Source organism: Anabrus simplex, chromosome 5 (assembly GCF_040414725.1).
Source record: "Anabrus simplex isolate iqAnaSimp1 chromosome 5, ASM4041472v1, whole genome shotgun sequence".
NCBI lineage: Eukaryota > Metazoa > Arthropoda > Insecta > Orthoptera > Tettigoniidae > Anabrus > Anabrus simplex.
The window spans coordinates 368,156,908-368,174,788 of record NC_090269.1 but is presented as its reverse complement, the minus strand read 5'-3'; the positions used below and the strand labels follow the sequence as shown (position 1 = coordinate 368,174,788).

The following is a 17,881-nucleotide window of genomic DNA, read 5'->3' as shown; positions in this document are numbered from 1 at the left end:
TCTGAAGTCCCTCATTATTGGTGTTTGGTGTTCTGTTAATGCAAGACGAATAATTGGGCCTTTTTGGAGACGACAGTAAATGCAGAGAGATATCAAGATGATTTTGACGTCGTTCTTCAATCAGTTAACGGAAGAAAAAAAAATCGCGTGGGTGGTTTCAACAAGATTCAGCCTCTGTTCATACAGCAGAAGATTCCTTTCTTACAATTTCGGAAGTGTTTGCAGGCAGAGTGATCAGTGCTGGTCTGTTCCCCCCCCCCCCCCCCCTCGTTCTCCAGATCTAACAGTGTGTGATTTTTACTTGCGGGGTAAACTGAAATAAAAAGTGTATCGAACAAATCCTCACACATTGGTGGAACTGAAAGAAAACATTACAAATAAAATCAGAAAGATTACAGTGACAGAATTCACTTGCGTGAGCCAGATTGTGGCTACCCGGATACAATGCCTGAATAACCCAGGTAGGACGACACTTCCAGCATCTTGTACAAGGTAAACTTTCATATAAGATTGTATACGCGCTTAAAGCAGAGCGGCGGTGCGCAACATAAGTTCGGCTGAGGCAGCTGCCGTAGTTTATTTGAGAGTGGTGGTGGTGGTGGTGGTGGCGATTATTGTTTTAAGAGGAAGTACAACTAGGCAACCATCCTGTATATAACACTAACCAGAGGAAAAAGTGAAGGGATCCGACACTTCGAAACATGAAGGTATCGGCCAAAGAAAGGCAAGGGCCGAAGGGCGTGAAAATGAAAGACTCCCTAGCCATCGCAAACTGTACAATTGCTAATGCAAAATATAGAATCTTTCGAAATATGAGTACAGATATCATCTATCTCATTTTCAGTTTTGTCGAATTCTTTCAGGAAAGCTTCGGTCTTCAATTTGGGAAGGAACAATCCAATTATGCCTTCAACAATACCATAAAGCAACACATAATCAAACACAAGAGGTCCAGAATCTACAATAAAAGCCTTAAACAGATCAGGGGACTCGGTAAATATTCCATACTAGCAGAAGTACCCGTTCTTCGTATGGGTTATCAGAAACTGGCTTTAGTTACTCATACTATCGGTGTGACTGACTTCATTAGATATTTATATCACTGGTGTATTTGCTTAAGTACGTAGAAATGATTTGTCATGTTTGGAATTATAGTGTATTTTCTTCTTGTTTCCTTCACGGGGCCTCTAAATATTAGTTCCTAATTAGCGTCGACCTCTAAGAACTTTTGCTACCATATTTTTTCTTCTTTCCCACCTAGATATACAAGCTCCCTTCAAAAACCTGCAGATTTAGTGTAAGTATACTTCCGCTAGATAGTATCACAAATATAAATATTATTGAATGTATTTGTTTGATCCGACATTTCGTAAATATTACAAATGATCAAGGAAATACGCGATGCATAAAATAAACTACTATTATTATCGAGAATTATAATTCTCAGGGCTTGTCACTCATGCCGCACATCATATAATGAATCTGAATATAAATGTTGAGAAATTTTTTCAAGTCATGGGCGCACCATCTTGACAATTGTGTACAGTATATAGGTTGTTTTCATGGTTACAATGACCGTAAATGTGGACCAAAATATCGGCACTAATAACATCAGTGATCCTTCTACTCCATGATTTAATAGAAAATAGTTTAAACTATAGGTAACAGACTCTGCAAAACGCTGAAACCTAAGCCAGTACGTAAAAACGGAGGCCCGTCAGCAACCGCAGGTCGCTGTACTACGGAGATCTCCGGGGCTATTATTTTTGTACTTCGCTCCCTTTCCATCCTCGCCCGAAGGAGTGCTATGAGCGTCTTACACAACAGTTTATTTTTTCCAGATAGTAAGTCATATGTGTATCAATTTTGATTGGCAGCTACACCCAAACGTACATGCATAATCTTAGCTGCTGTAGAATCCTGGAGCTGACGTTGCCATGGTTACGGCCGTTCGTTTCTTTATCCGATTCCTAGAGCAGGGGTAGTGTGGTGCCAATATCTCCGTAACAGTTGGTTTTAGGGCCTTAAAACATGGTTTCCGGCCCGTAGGGCTTACCGAGTTTTGTTCTTTGCGTAAGGAGGATTAAATTGAGCGTTGTCTCGTTCTTATACGACAAATTCAATATTTGCCTATATTAGCCTATTATTTTTATACCTGCCCCCCGTGTCCCCCACCTCGAATTGTTTTTAAAATAAAATACAGCCCATGTTACTCATTGGCAAGGTAGCTTTCTATAGGTGAAGTAATTTTTAAAATCGGTTCAGTAGTTTTTGAGTCTATTCGTTACAAACAAACAAATTTTTCCTCTTTATAATATTAGTATAAAAATAGATTAAATATTGTATATAGTAACTCGAAGTCAAGGTACCATATATCAGAACCAGCTGAATAATAATAATAATAATAATAATAATAATAATAATAATAATAATAATAATAATAATAATAATAATATGGCCTCAGCTACCGTGTGCAAGTATTTTAATTTGACGCCATCTGTCTGCCTGCTCGTCAATTCCGACGCTCCGTTTTACTCTAGGCCTAATAGATGGCAGAATCTCTCTTCGACATCTATGGCTGAGGTTAATGAATTATGTCGTATGAGCACCAAATGTGCCACCAGAGATCTTTTACGTGCCGACATCAAGCGACATTGAGAGAAAATTGATTTTTTCCATCCTTCAAAAATTTTGCCCCCTCTGCCGAGCTTTGAACCCGCAATCTTGGGATCCCAAAGCAGACACTCTGCCACTGATCCACAGAGGGCGCTGTAACGGCCGTGCTTCCAAAAAAGAGCCATTAGTTTTGTTTGGATTGTACTCTCTTTCGAGAAACTTCTTTAGATGAATTTGAAGTGATTGAATTTGAGTGACGTGTTGCACCCATCAGATGAGTCTGATTGGCTGATTTTATTAATTATATTTAATAACATATAATAATAGTCAGATAGGTCAAAACAAGGACAGCATTAGGATTTTCAAATAGCCAGCGCATGAGAACAAATCTTCAGCAGAAGCCTATGCTTCCTTTCTTCTCTAAAAATAAATTGCTATCTCTGGAACACCTGCTGTTGCATCAGCTTTGGAAATTACGCAGCAGTAATGGAAAAATACTGGGAATGAGAGAGACAGAAAATCACGGTTATAACTACCTGAATTCCCTTGATTTGGAATAGACCCGTCCATACAGTTGAATAACGTAATCTGTGCTCCAATCAGATCACTGAATTCAAATATTTTCAAAGGACAAAATTATATGTAGCTCATTAACAATCCAGGTCAATAATTAATGAAGATTGTGTCACAATAGGATGTCAATATTTACTGAAATAATTCTTGACCAACTTAATGGCTTATTGGAAATAAATTGAAACATTTGAGTACTCAGATATTGGGTAGTAACAAGAGTGGAAAGCCCCTGCCAGTGTGGAGTTTGGCTCGGTAGCGTAGAACGAGATATAGTCCAGCTAACGCCAACGATACTGTGATATAAATTACGAACAGTTCTACGATCACGCTGCATTACCTGGTAACACGCAACTATGGAAATTTTGTATGCGAGGCATTTCATCTTTTGGGTAAATTTTATTTCGGAGGTACTCTAGCGCTGTTCAGTTGGGATTTTTGTGTGTCAAAATTAGTATTCTTACGCCGATAAGGGCGCCAACCACCCTTGAGAAGCAGTTTTCCGCTTGCAGTCAGCATCCGGAGTTTCATCGTGACCAGACGTGTTTTAGCCTTCGCTTCATCTTCGGGTAAAGTTGCAGTGAGCTAAGTGTATTCACCAATTTATTTAGGTGAAATCAAGTTTTATAAGTACAAGCTGTATTGGAAAGTGTTTATAATCATACTATTGAGCTGATTAACATATCAGCATATTTTATAATGTTCAATCTACGTATTGTTGAAGTGAGACTTGAAATTGCACAATAGTTACATCACGTATAACATGACTGTAATGTGTTGGCCCGTAAGAGAAGCTTGACATTCTAATAGGCACGGAACTGTAATTCAGTGGAGAATATCTTTGCCTGCTACTGGGAGCAGTCATTTAGTGGTTAGAACGCTGTGCGGGGAAGGACATACTTTCACTCTCTACCAGGAATTTAGGTCGAAGGGGTGCGAAACCCTACACAGCTGTTTTGTAAAAGCACAGGGAGAGCAGATACCGCGAGAGATTTCACTGCACCAGAAGTAAACTTGAACGAGCGCCCAGCACGGTAAATCATGCTTTGTTACCAGGCATTTGCTATTTGCTTTACGTCGCACTGACACAGATAGATCTTATGGCGACGATGGGATAGGAAAGGCCTAGGAGTTGGTACAGCCCCGGCATTTGTCTGGTGTGAAAATGGGAAACCACGGAAAACCATCTTCAAGGCTGCCGACAGTGTTACTCGAACCCACTATCTCCCGATTACTGGACACTGGCCGCACTTAAGCGACTGCAGCTATCGAGCTCGGTGCCCCAGGTATTTGAGCACTGTGTAAGCTGTATATATTATAAATGTGTAATATAGGCAGGAAGTACAGTTTTATCCTCTTGTGTCGTCTAAAGTACATTTATTTTTGAGGTAATTAAAATGATCGGTTTTTTGTATATTTGCATTATTATTAGTAATTCATATATATACATGTATTTTATTTGTTAAATGCAGACGGGGATACCGTGGTATATGAATGATGAATTTAATTAATGCTGAAACCACATCCATGAGAGTTACTGTCAAAAATTCTGGTTGGCTGACGGTGACGAATATATTTTTTTTGGTTGCAGCAAGTACCACAATTAAACAGTTGGGTGGTCAGTACTAGTATTTAATTTGTGTTCGAATAGTTAAAGTGCTGTTGAGCAAAAGACGCGATGTTGGGTGACGGCAATATGTTTGAGATGTTGAAAGGTCCATATATAAGATAATAAAGTGATACACGACGTTATTTGCTAAGGAAAAATAAGAAATATGGTGAACATATTCCGTAGGTTGACTGGGAATAAAGGTATCCAGCGTGACAGCTGAGATGTTAATGAATACAAACAGATTGGAGTGGAATTGACTTCATATTGAGAAATATAGGGGGAAAATAAGCCAGTCAAAGATAATATATGATTCGAAAGGACCAGATGACGTTTATGCTATTTAACTGTGACACAATATCGCTTATTGAGATAGAAGTTATTATACACGTTTGATTGCAATTTCAATATTATGTTGGCAACAGTGAACACCCAATTGAGTTATTGTGAATGTTTGCTAGGGCTCGCTAGTAGGAACTACTTTCGTTGAACACCACGAATGATTATTATTATTATTATTATTATTATTATTATTATTATTATTATTATTATTATTATTATTATTATTATTGGAAAATATTTTTTTTATTTTTGCCACGATCCTTATTAGCATTATTTGGTGCATTTTTTTACATTGTCATGGTATTCTATGGTGTGTGGACCACAGGAATAATTATTCAGAGTTGTGGTCAATTTTCAGCGAAATATAATCAGTTGGACGCTGGAATAAACCAAAAATTTGGTATGAGGCTAACGATATGAGGATTTTTCAATGTATATTTTATGTATATATTAACACTAATTTATGCATTAGTTTATTGTTTTTGGCTGTGTATCTCGCGTGGTGTACATAGTAGAGTAATTTAGAAACTATTTTATTTCAAGTGGGAGAGTATTATTCTCTCCGAATTAATAAGTTAAAGTAGGATAGACACTCGTACACATGGTAAAGCAAGGTTTTAGATTCTCATACAGCAACAACAAATCCCCAGCTTGAGTTACATGTTACTGAATTCTAAGGTTTAAAATTAACGTTTATTCTACTTTGTAAAGAACATGTTATAAGTCATGAATTGCATATAGGAAGTCAGTAACAATTTCATTCAGATGTTATTATTATTATTATTATTATTAATGTCATAAAACCTGTTTTTGGAAAAATGATGTTTACGCATTTATTCAGTGAATCAGTTATTTCGTTGAATTATAATCTATCATGGCAAATATTGTTTTATAAATTGAAATTCAGTAAGCTCTATTAATGAAGCTTGGTTACCAGTGGTATGGATTGTTGTACGAGGGGTAATATGAATGTTCTGAAGTACCAGCTACGTACACATAATGGTCTGTGAGGATGGTGGGTTAATAGTGACTACATTTTTATGTCAGAATATTATTATGATTATTATTATTATTATTATTATTATTATTATTATTATTATTATTATTATTATTATTAGTATTGGTTACCATTATTTTAGTAGCTCACCAGTGTAATTCACAGGTTATTTGGAAGGCCTAATGAGGCATAATATCAATCATTTTAGACAGTCAGTTGTGGATTTAATAAGGAGATAGGGAATTTAATTAATTAAATATTAACATGTATATATATTTTTAGAGAGAGAGAGATTTATTAAAGAAATAAATCGTCCGTCCTCCAATGAGGGTGACCATTTGGATAATCTATCAAATGTTTTGTTATCAACAATATTGGATTTGGTGGACAATTATTAGTATTCTTAATGATTTATTTATCGATAGCCATTAAAAATATTCATTTAATAAAATTTATTATTATTATTATTATTATTATTATTATTATTATTATTATTATTATTATTGCAATATTATTATTATTTCAGTACGTTGCCAATTCATTTGATAATGTGGGGTTGGAAGACTTGGTGCCATAATATAAATGATTTATAATGGTCAGCTACGAAACTAATTAATTAATTAATTTGATTGAAATTTAATTAGTTAAACATTAACATTTTTATTTTATTGTAACGTCTAGTATGTTTGTTAGTCAATTTCTTTTTGAATTTGGTGAATTATTAATAGCATTTCTGAACATTGATTTACGGATAGTCGTCATATTATTTCAGTTATTATTATTATTATTATTATTATTATTATTATTATTATTATTATTATTATTATTATTATTATTATTATTATTTTATTACATTTTCATTTTGGCTTTCCAAAATTTAATACAGGCATTTGTGAGACATTGTCGAGACATTTATAAGTTCTTCTAAACAATTTATAATGCATTTTAGTAATATCATTCATTTTATTAATTAGTTATTATCAACATGTTTATTTATTTACATATCTTAGAAATATTTATTATTATCTTATATTAAGTTCGATAGATGACAAATAGTATTCCGACGATTAATTTGAGTTAGCCACAAATAATTTCATTCATATTATTATTATTATTATTATTATTATTATTATTATTATTATTATTATTATTATTATTCCTATTATTATTATTATTATTATTATTATTATTATTATTATTATTATTATTATTATTATTATTATTATTATTATTATTATTATTATTGTTATTTTATTGATCCACCTGTTATTTTATATGAACACTATTATTCTGGTAATGTGTACAATTACACTGGTATCTGGGAATTTGATAAACAAATCTGGTAATTAATATTTGATATAAAAACTCAATAATTAATTAATAATATGTTTTGAAATTAATTAATGATGTGGTCATGTGTGTTATTAAAGAAAATATGTTTTTACAGTCTCATAATGTAATGACATGCTATCAACAAAATTTATTTCACATTAATTAACATTTTATAAAATTATCTTCACTTTTCTTGATTTTATCAATAAAATTTAATATACACATTTTAATCAAAATCAGTCTGTGTCGTAATTAACATAATGAGTAGTTTATCCCAAAAGCATTATCCCTATGCATCCCTATTCGACGACAGGGGACTGATCGCGCCTGAGAAGAAGATCTCATACACCTTCGGTAAGTATATTTTTTTGAGGGCAGCCGTGGCACCATTTGACATCCAGTCAATACCGAAGGAACTCAAGAAGGGTGCAGTATCTTTGGCTGAGGTATTCGTTGACCTTTTGTTGTTTTATTTTGTATGATTATCAATATGGAAAATAATATGTACGCTGATGGTCACGTTTATTATCAATTTTATAACAAATAGAATGAAAGTGAGTCAGATTATTAATCCTACGATTTCCCCTATTCTTTTAACAAGTGTTGACCACGGGCGTGACAGAATACGTATGAATTTTAATCAAGCTTTCCTATCCAAGAAGGAAAGGAAAGGTAAGTGCAGTATTGAAAATGAAGTGCGGTAGTCTTAAACGACAGAAGGTGGAACGACTAAGCAATGTTCAGCAATGTGTTACAAATAAACAAATGATATTTTTCTCTAGTTGCTTCTTGCAACAGAAGTAACCTCTGACAGCCGTAACCTACTAAGTATACTAAGTCGAATGGTGCTATGTTAGAAGTCTTAACAACAGAGCTACGCGTGTTGGATGTAAAAATATTGGATCAGTTATTAGACAGTCGCCAAGATGACCAAATTATAATAGCAGAGAGACAAATTACCGAGAAGTACTATGACATTTATGATTTTGAGGTTATTAATGTCAGAACAAAATGAATTCTTTCAAATAATGGTACAATAAGCCTACCTCTCGGTGAAATTGATGTATTAGAAGGAAAGATGCTGTGTCGACTCAATAATAACTTAATTTCCTAAAAGCAATGAATGAAATTTAACGGTGGTATTAAAGAGTGGTTAGGATTTTTGTCTCAGTTTCAAATGATGCATGAAGATAACACTTTGCATGACAGTGATAAGTTTCACTACTTAATAGAATCTGTCCGCCTCTGTGGTGTAGTGGTTAGTGTGATTAGTTGCCACCCCGGAGGCCCGCGTTCAATTCCCGGCTCGGCCACGAAATTTGAAAAGTAGTACGAGGGCTGGAACGGGGTCCACTCAGCCTCGGGAGGTCAACTGAGTAGAGGAGGGTTCGATTCCCACCTCAGCCATCCTGGAAGTGGTTTTCCGTGGTTTCCCACTTTTCCTCCAGGCAAATGCCGGGATGGTACCTAATGTAAGGCCGCGGCCACTTCCTTCCCTCTTCCTTGTCTATCCCTTTCAATCTTCCCATCCCCCCGCAAGGCCCCTGTTCAGCATAGCCGCCTGGGCGAGGTACTGATCATCCTCCCCAGTTGTATCCCCCGACCCAGAGTCTGACGTCCCAGGACACTGACCTTGAGGCGGTAGAGATGGGATCTCTCGCTGTGTCCGAGGGAAAAACCGACCCTGGAGGCTAAGAAAAAGAAGAAGAGAAGAAGAAGAAGAATACAATCCATGAACGAGGATACTGAACCATATTTGTTCATAGTTACCCGCAGACAGCAGACAATTATTTCCAAACCATTGAAGCCTTGAAAGAGCAGTTCCTCAGAGATGATCATCTAGAGAGCTTTTAAAATTGGTAATTTCAAATTTTAGGTAGTATGACAAACTTCCACTTTATGTTTATCGATTAAATTATAATTTCATTTACACTCTCTGAGTACTTTGAACCTCGCCTGTGCAAAGCCAAACACGTGGTTGTTCCTTGTTGTAGAATTCAGCCTCCCTGAATAAACGTGCACTGCACAGCAGAGAGGTCAGCTTTCCGAACAAGTTGGGAATGTAGAAGCTGGAAGCATGACTCAGTTGAAATGTCTTATGAAATTCGTCAAATCTGAAGTCCAAAATGAACAGCAAATCCTGGAAATTTGGAGGTGAAAAACAAGCGACAAACATAGCGACTCAGCTGAATCTTGCGTCATATGTGGGAAAATTCATGATTAGCGCAAAATGTTTTAAAACTAAGAGCATGAACCTTCGTGAAAGGAGGGCAAAAGCTAAGGAAAAGAAATGCTATTTTGTGCATTTGCGACCCAGTCACCTGTCAAAGAGCTGTAAATCAGATGTTGATTACTCAGCTTGTGACAATACGCATGTTACAGCCAAGTGTCCAGAAATATGCAAGGATGAGAAAAATGCAAGACAGGATAAAGAACCAAGTCAGTTCCACGTGCCGGTTAGCCTGCATGGGATCAGTAACGAGAAAATGGTGAGGGCATTCTTGGATTGTGGATCCCAACCATCGTACCTCCTGAAGAAAACAACCGACGAGTTGGGACTAAAACCTTGTGCCTAAGAGCCGTCGATGCATGTTTTGTTTGTTGGGAGTCAGACATCAGAAGTGAGTCACAAGAGGATCAGAATTACGTTGCAGAAACGCAGAGAAAGTTCCAGCTGGGTAGTCGAAGAGATCAGTCAATAATTTATACATCCATTCCTCGCAATTCAAAATGCCCCACTTTGGTTAATGAACTGAGACTGAAGAACATTTGGGTCAGTGATATTGGTGACAACTTATGGCGATGGACTAGGATGCCGAAATTATCACTAGAAATGTCATTCCACTTATAGGGGTCTCACAGCCATTCATCCCCGTATGGGTGAGGGCGATAGAACAACAGCCACGGTATCCCCTGCCTGTCGTAAAAGGCGACGAAAAGGGGCCCTAGGGCTCCTAACTTCTCAGCGTTGATTGCCAACCACGGGCCCTCAGCCGAGTCCTGGCATTGGTACCACTTACTTGTGCCAGGCTCTTCACTTTCATCTATCCTATCCGACCTCCCTTGGTCAATACTCGTTCTTTTCAGGCCCCGACGGTATTAGGTTTGCGAATCCTAGGGAGTCTTTCATTTTCACACCCTTCGTGGCCCTTGTCATTTTGGTCGATACCTTCATTTTTCGAAGTGTCGGATGCTTTCATTTTTTCTCTCTAGTTAGTGTTATATAGAAAATGGTTGCCTAGCTGTACTTGCTCTTAAAACAATAATCATCACCACCACCACCTCCACCACCACCATCACCAATGACAGAAGGGCTGGTGTGTGGTTGGAATGGTACATGCAGCTCACCTCCATTGGGGATGTGCCTGAAAAGAGCTGCACCACCTCGGGATGAGGACACGAGTTTATCTCTCACTACAAATACAAACCTTTTCATAGTTCTCACTTTTTTTTTTTGCTAGTTGCTTTACGTCGCACCGACACAGATAGGTCTTATGGCGACGATGGGACAGGAAAGGGCTAGGAGTGGGAAGGTAGCTTTTTTTTTTTTTTTTTTTTTTTTTGCTAGTTGCTTTACGTCGCACCGACACAGATAGGCGGTGGGACAGGAAAGGGCTAGGAGTGGGAAGGAAGCGGCCGTGGCCTTAATTAAGGTACAGCCCCAACATTCGCCTGGTGTGAAAATAGGAAACTACGGAAAACCATCTTCAGGGCTGCCGATAGTCGGGTTCGAACCTTCTATCTCCCGAATACTGAATACTGGCCGCACTTAAGCGACTGCAGCTATCGAGCTCGGTCATAGTTCTCATTAGGTCCTTCATTCATCATCTTCTTCTTCCAGCTCCTGTGGGAGGGGGTGGGAGAATAACACTGACGGTGTACCCTACCTGTCATAAGAGGAGACTAAAAGGGGCCCTGGGACTCTTAACTTAGGAGCGTGGGTTGACGAATAGAGGGCCGTTACCTGAGCCTTGACATTGCTTCCACTTAGTTGTGGCAGACTCCGAACTTTCACTTATCCTGTCCGACCTCAAAATCAACTCTTGTTCCATTTCCGACCCCGACAATATTTGAGCATTCGAGGCGTAGGGAGCGATGGTGGTGGTGGTCGTGGTGGTGGTGGTGGTCGTGGTGGTGGTGGTGGTCGTGGTGGTGGTGATTTTCCTTTTTAAGAGGGAGTTATTGTTATTGATCCAACAACAAGGTTTGACAGTTTCGAAGGTTTCGAAGTGTCGGATCCCTTCCAGTTTTTTCTCTGATTAGTGTTAACAGAGGATGGTTACCCAGTTGTACTTCCTCTTACAACGACAACCACCACCACCACCGCCACCAACACAACCACCACCATTCTTCTCCTTCTTTAAAGACCTATAATCCATTTCTCAATTTCGCCCATGGCTAATGCATGATCATACTGAAGTGGCAATGCATAATTAGGACATAGAAAACATTCCAGTCTGTCAAACACACAAAATTTAAATCAAATCATAACACTATAAACATACATGTAAAAATACACAGTATTTACACAAAGAATTTGTTTTATAGGTATATTTATTGTGCTATATGTTTTGTCGAAAATTTGTGTGTTTGACAGACTGGAAAGTTTTTATGTCCTATTTGACTGAGTCGCCACTGGAAAGTATGGCTTCCTTCTTAAAAAAAGAATAACAATGCATAATTAGCCTATTCCGAAAGTAGACCAAAGGCCAAAGAAGCTGATTCTGAAAAGAAGAGACACTACGAACCCTGTTTTAAGAACTCTGAAGAAAAGTATCGCATACCCGCCAGTTGCTGGGAGGTGATTGGGATATCTTCGGTGCGCGAGGATCTGTCACAAAATCTTTAGTTAATTTCTTCCTTCGTTTTGGTATTCCTGTTTCGTTTCTAAAATATATTTGTTTAGATGTTTTACGTAATTCATTGTCAATGGTAAATCACCATTTATGCGGTGTATGTAAAGAAAAATATTTTATTCCTGTACACCAGGAGAATTTCAAATTCAAATGTACAGTATATAAGCTCATTTTATCCTAAGATAAATAGTGCGAAAATTACTATCTATTTGATGCTGTTACCGTACGGTACCCCTTGTTCTAGGGCAGCTAACCCTTGTGGATTTTCTCTCTCTCTCCTAGGTAATCATCCTCTAAGAGGCGAAGGGAGTCTTTCATGTTCACGCCATTTGTGGCCCATGTCTTTCTTTCGCCGATACCTTAATTTTTCGAAGTGTCGGATCCCTTCCTTTTTTTTCTCTGATTAGTATTAACCCCCTGTGGGTGGGGGCGGTAGAATAACACCCACGGTATCCCCTGCCTGTCGTAAGAGGCGTCTAAAAGGGGCCCCAGGGACTCTGATTTGGGAGCGTGGGTTGGTGACCACGGGGCCCTTTGCTGAGTCCTGGCATTGCTTACACTTACTTGTGCCAGGCTCCTCACTTTCATCTATCCTATTCGACCTTCCTTGAACAACTCTTGTTCACTTCCGACCCCGACGGTATTAGGTTTCCGAGGCCTAGGAAGTATTTCGTTTTCACGTCCTTCGTGGCCCTTGTTTACCTTTCGCCGATACCTTCATTTTTCGAAGTGTCGGATCCCTTCAATTTTCCCCCTCAGATTAGTGTTATACAGAGTATGGTTGCCTAGTTGCTCTTAAAACAATAATCACCACCACCACCACCACCTGTTAACAGAGGATGGTTGCCCAGTTGTACTTCCTCTTACAACGGCAACCACCACCGCCACCAGCACAACCACCACCATTCTTCTCCTTTAAAGACGTATATAATCCACTTTTCAATTTCGATCATGGCTAATGTATGATCATACTGCAGTGGTAATGCATAATTAGCCTATTCCGAAAGTAGAACCTAGGTTTCTTAAGAGGACTCTTGCGGGATGCAGTGCAGTATTAAAAGTTCTCCCACTCCAGCTTGGAGACAATGAAATACGGTTCCATAACGAGAGCTAATTCTGACGAACTGGCCTTCAGGCAGTTTATATGGAGGCCGGTCTTTATCTGAAGCAGCTGACGTTTTATTTGCAGATAAGCTCAATGAATACTTCGTTGACAGGAGAGTGCGATAAAGATTACGTAGGAATTCATTATGTAATGCTTGTTTAGTTTCTGGGAGTATTCCTTCATCGCAAACTGGAAAGAAAAGAACAAACAGCGCAAAATATCCGCCAAAGCTCTCAACTTGGGAGCGTAGAGTGGGGACCATGGGACCCAGCTGATCCCAGTATTATTTCCACTTATTTGTGTCAAATTCCTCACTTTCATCTATCCTATCCGACCTCCCTTGGTCAACTCTTGCCCTTTTCCGACCCCGACGCTGTTAGAGCTTTCGAAGCCTAGGGATTCTTTTATTTCCATGCCCTTCGTGGCCTTGTCTTTCTTTGCCCGATACCTTTATTTTTCGAAGTGTCGGATCCCTTCCATTTTTTCTCTCTGATAGTGTTATATAGAGGATGGTTGCCTAGTTGTACTTCCTCTTAAAACAACAATCACCACCATCCTTGTGGGCAGGGACAGTACAGTAACACACACGGTAACCTCTGCCGTTTGTAAGAGGAGATTAGATGGAGCCCCAATGGTTCTTAACCTTGGCGCGTGGTTTGGCGACCCCGGGACCCTTAGCTGAGCCCTTCCCCTGTGGGTGGGGGTGGTAGAATAACACCCACGGTATCCCCTGCCTGTCGTAAGAGGCGACTAAAAGGGGGCCCAGGGGCTCAGATCCCTCTGTGGGTGGGGGCGGTAGAATAACACGCACAGTATCTTCTGCTCGTCGTAAGAGGTGAGTAAAAGGGGCCCCAGGGGCTCTGAACTGTAGAGCGTGGGTTGGAGACCACGGGGACCTTAGCCGAGTCCTGGCATTGCTTCCACTTAGTTGTGCCAGGCTCCTTACTTTCATCTATCCTATCCGACCTTCCTTGGTCAACTCTTGTTCTTTTCCGACCCCAACGCTATTAGGTTTGCGAGGGCTAGGGAAGGGAGTCTTTCATTTTCACGCCCTTCGTGGCCGTTGTCTTTCTTTGGCTAATACCTTCATTTTTCGAAGTGTCGGATCCCTTCCTTTTTTTCCCTCTGGTTAGTGTTATATAGAGGATGGTTGCCTAGTTGTACTTCCTCTTGAAACAATAATCACCACCATCACCACCACCAGGGTCTCTGCACTAGGGGGTGGGAAAGCGTGGGTTGGTGACCACGGGGCCCTTAGCTGAGTCCTGGCCTTGCTTCCACTTGTGCCTGGTTAGATGGAAGAGAAGGCCTGAAGGCCTTAATCTTGCTAGGTAAAATAAAACATTACTACTACTACTACTACTACTACTACTACTACTACGACTACTACTGCCAGGCTCCTCACTTTCATCTATCCTATCCAACCTCCCTTGGTCAACTGTTGTTTTTTTCCGACCCCGACGCTATTAGGTTTCCGAGGGCTACGGAGTCTTTCATCTTCACGTCCTTTGTGGCCCTTGCCTTTCTTTGACCGATACATTCATTTTTCGAAGTGTCGAAACCCTTCCATTTTTTCTCTCTCTGATAAGTGTTATATAGAGGATGGTTCCCTAGTAGTATTTCATCTTAAAACAGTAATCACCACCACCAGCACCACCACACTCTTAAAACAATAATCACCACTACCAGCACCATGGGGTACAGCGGGCCTCTTAGAGGGTGAGCATCATTTTATACTCGCGTGACGAAAGCACCAAATTGTTGAGAACGCCTTCACTAGTCCGATCAGATCAACTATATAATCTACGTTATCGCTGTGGTTAACTGCGAGTTACGTATAATCAGTTATATTTAGCAATATTTTTTATGGGCTCGTTTACATAGGATGCACGTTTGCGCGAGTAAACAGGTGGTTTCTCGCTGGCGGGTGGTTACACTCTGCGCATGTTTGTTGCGCGCACGTGCTCGTGGTTGCACCACCAATTTTATGAAACAAAATAATTTGTTTCTATAGACCGCAAGCGTGCTGCACGTCGATTGAAGCTGAGAAGTGCTTTTAAAAGTTTTTTTTCAAGGTCTTAAACAATGAATGTACCGGGCGAGTTGGCCGTGCGCGTAGAGGCGCGCGGCTGTGAGCTTGCATCCGGGAGATAGTAGGTTCGAATCCCACTATCGGCAGCCCTGAAAATGGTTTTCCGTGGTTTCTCATTTTCACACCAGGCAAATGCTGGGGCTGTACCTTAATTAAGGCCACGGCCACTTCCTTCCAACTCCCAAGCCTTTCCGATCCCATCGTCGCCATAAGACCTATCTGTGTCGGTGCGACGTAAAGCCCGTAGCAAAAAAAAAAAAAAAAAAAAAAAAAAAAAAAAAAAAAAAAACAGTGAATGTTGGTTGTCAGTGTACATGAAATGCTGGCAATTTGGGATGCTAAGAATTTAAAACAAAGTAATATAGACCACATTTAGAAACTGTGACTTGAAATAGCGACTTAATGTGGACTGCCACGCAAATTAAAATTTTATTCAATAAGAAATACTTGTAAGTATTTTAATAACTTAACCTTGTCCTATTGAGTTTACTGTAACTGTGTGGATATTTACCTAAGTTAAAAGTTATGCGTTAGTTTTATAAATGTCTAACGTAACTTTATTATTGATCTTTTATACGGGCGCAGATAAAAACGAGAATAATCTTACAAGTGCAAATATTTAATGTCACACGAAAATGGCAAACATGGCATCTGTCTTCCTACAAATTCTCAACAATCAATCAATCAGTCAATACTGATCTGCATTTAGGGCAGTCGCCCAGGTGGCAGATTCCCTATCTGTTGTTTCTCTAGCTTTTTCCTAAATGATTTCAAAGAAATTGGAAATTTATTGAACATCTCCCTTGGTAAGTTATTCCAATCCCTAACTCCCCTTCCTATAAATGAATATTTGCCCCAATTTGTAACATAGTGTTTATATGTCTACATATTATAACATGATTGAATATTAAAACTAATGAATAACAGCATGGAGATATTTAGCCAAATTTATTAGCTTCATTAATATACGATTCTAGTGGGAAAAGATATGTAAGTTATTTAAGAAAAGATCCAACACTCAAAGTGCATTTTACACCGAACTGTCTGAAATATGTCCTTCTGTGGGTGGGGGCGATAGAATAACACCCACGATATCTCTTACCTGTCGTAAGAGGCGACTAAAAGGGGCCCAGAGGGCTCTGAACTTTGAAGCGTGCGTTGACGACCATGGGGCCCATAACTGAGTCGTGGGATTGTTCCCACTTTCTTATGCCAGGCTCCTCACTTTCATCTATCATACCCGACCTCCCTTGGTCAACTCTTGTTCTTTTACAACCCCAACGGTATTAGGTTATGAGACCTAGGGAGTCTTTCATTTTAACGCCCTTCATGGTCCTGCCCTTTCTTTGGCCGATACCTTCATTTTTCGAAGTGTCGGATCCCTTCCATTTTTTCTCTCTGATTAGTGTTATATAGAGGATGGTTGCCTAGTTGTACTTTCTCTTAAAACAATAATCACCACCACCACTCTGACAAAACAATTCTGATGATATAATAATAATAATAGAACTAGTTAATTTCGTTACTTGCCACCAGCCTAGTAAAGGGGAATCACCGAAATTTACAGCCAGGCCGGCTGTTTGCCAATACTTCAATCTACTTGCTGATTATTCAGAAAAAACCCAAGCTAATTATTAAAGAAACTGTAACCAAGAGTAACTAAATTACTGACTATTCCGTTAACATGAAACACATTAGGTATACACTTTTAACATCATTCATGTTATTTCACTTATTTAGAACGCATGCAGATACAGCCATGAGTAAAACACGTACCTGGCGATGTAATGTGCAGACGTTGAACATATGACGACGTTACAACTAATATCTGTGCACTCGTTACATAAACTCAAGTAGGAAGCACCTCGTATCACCTATCAGTACCAACTGATACCATCACAACCTGAGCGGAAAATACCTTGAGGCTTACTAATAGATTGTTTACACCAGTGACTTGATGAGTCACAAGGAAACATCAAATCACTGAAAGACACTTGCTTCAAGGAGTCACAACGAGTATAACAGAATTTTCGCGTGACAATCTATTCAGTTCAGTCCCTGACCAAGGCCGTGATCTGGCCCGTTGCTGTGGTTACGTACTGGCACGACTTCAAGGTTGGACCTTGGCCAACACGAGACCTCTAGTTGCCGCCACGTTACGTCATCCGATACGTCAAACTGTACTACATGAAGCTAGCGAAAAACTCGCAGCATGTTTACTTATTACACACACAGATTCTAGCAGTTTGATCTTAGAAACTGCTGGCCGCCCTGCATGTCACTTTTACCTTCAAGTCTAATTCGACGGGTCCGGCTCCTTAGCTGAGTTGTCAGCATCGCGGCCTTCGGTTCAGAGGGTCCC

The 17,881-nt window shown here is 39.3% G+C and overlaps 1 protein-coding gene across 1 annotated transcript in view; it reads right to left on the bottom strand.

The window, feature by feature from the left end:
- Nucleotides 1-17,593, bottom strand: part of LOC136874127 (uncharacterized oxidoreductase YjmC) — a 205,722-nt gene extending 188,129 nt beyond the window's left edge. The window contains exon 1 of the mRNA XM_067147686.2: nucleotides 17,296-17,593. The gene's annotated coding sequence lies outside the window, so the exon portion shown is untranslated. The remainder of the gene's footprint in view (nucleotides 1-17,295) is intronic.
- Nucleotides 17,594-17,881: the final 288 nt, after the last annotated feature.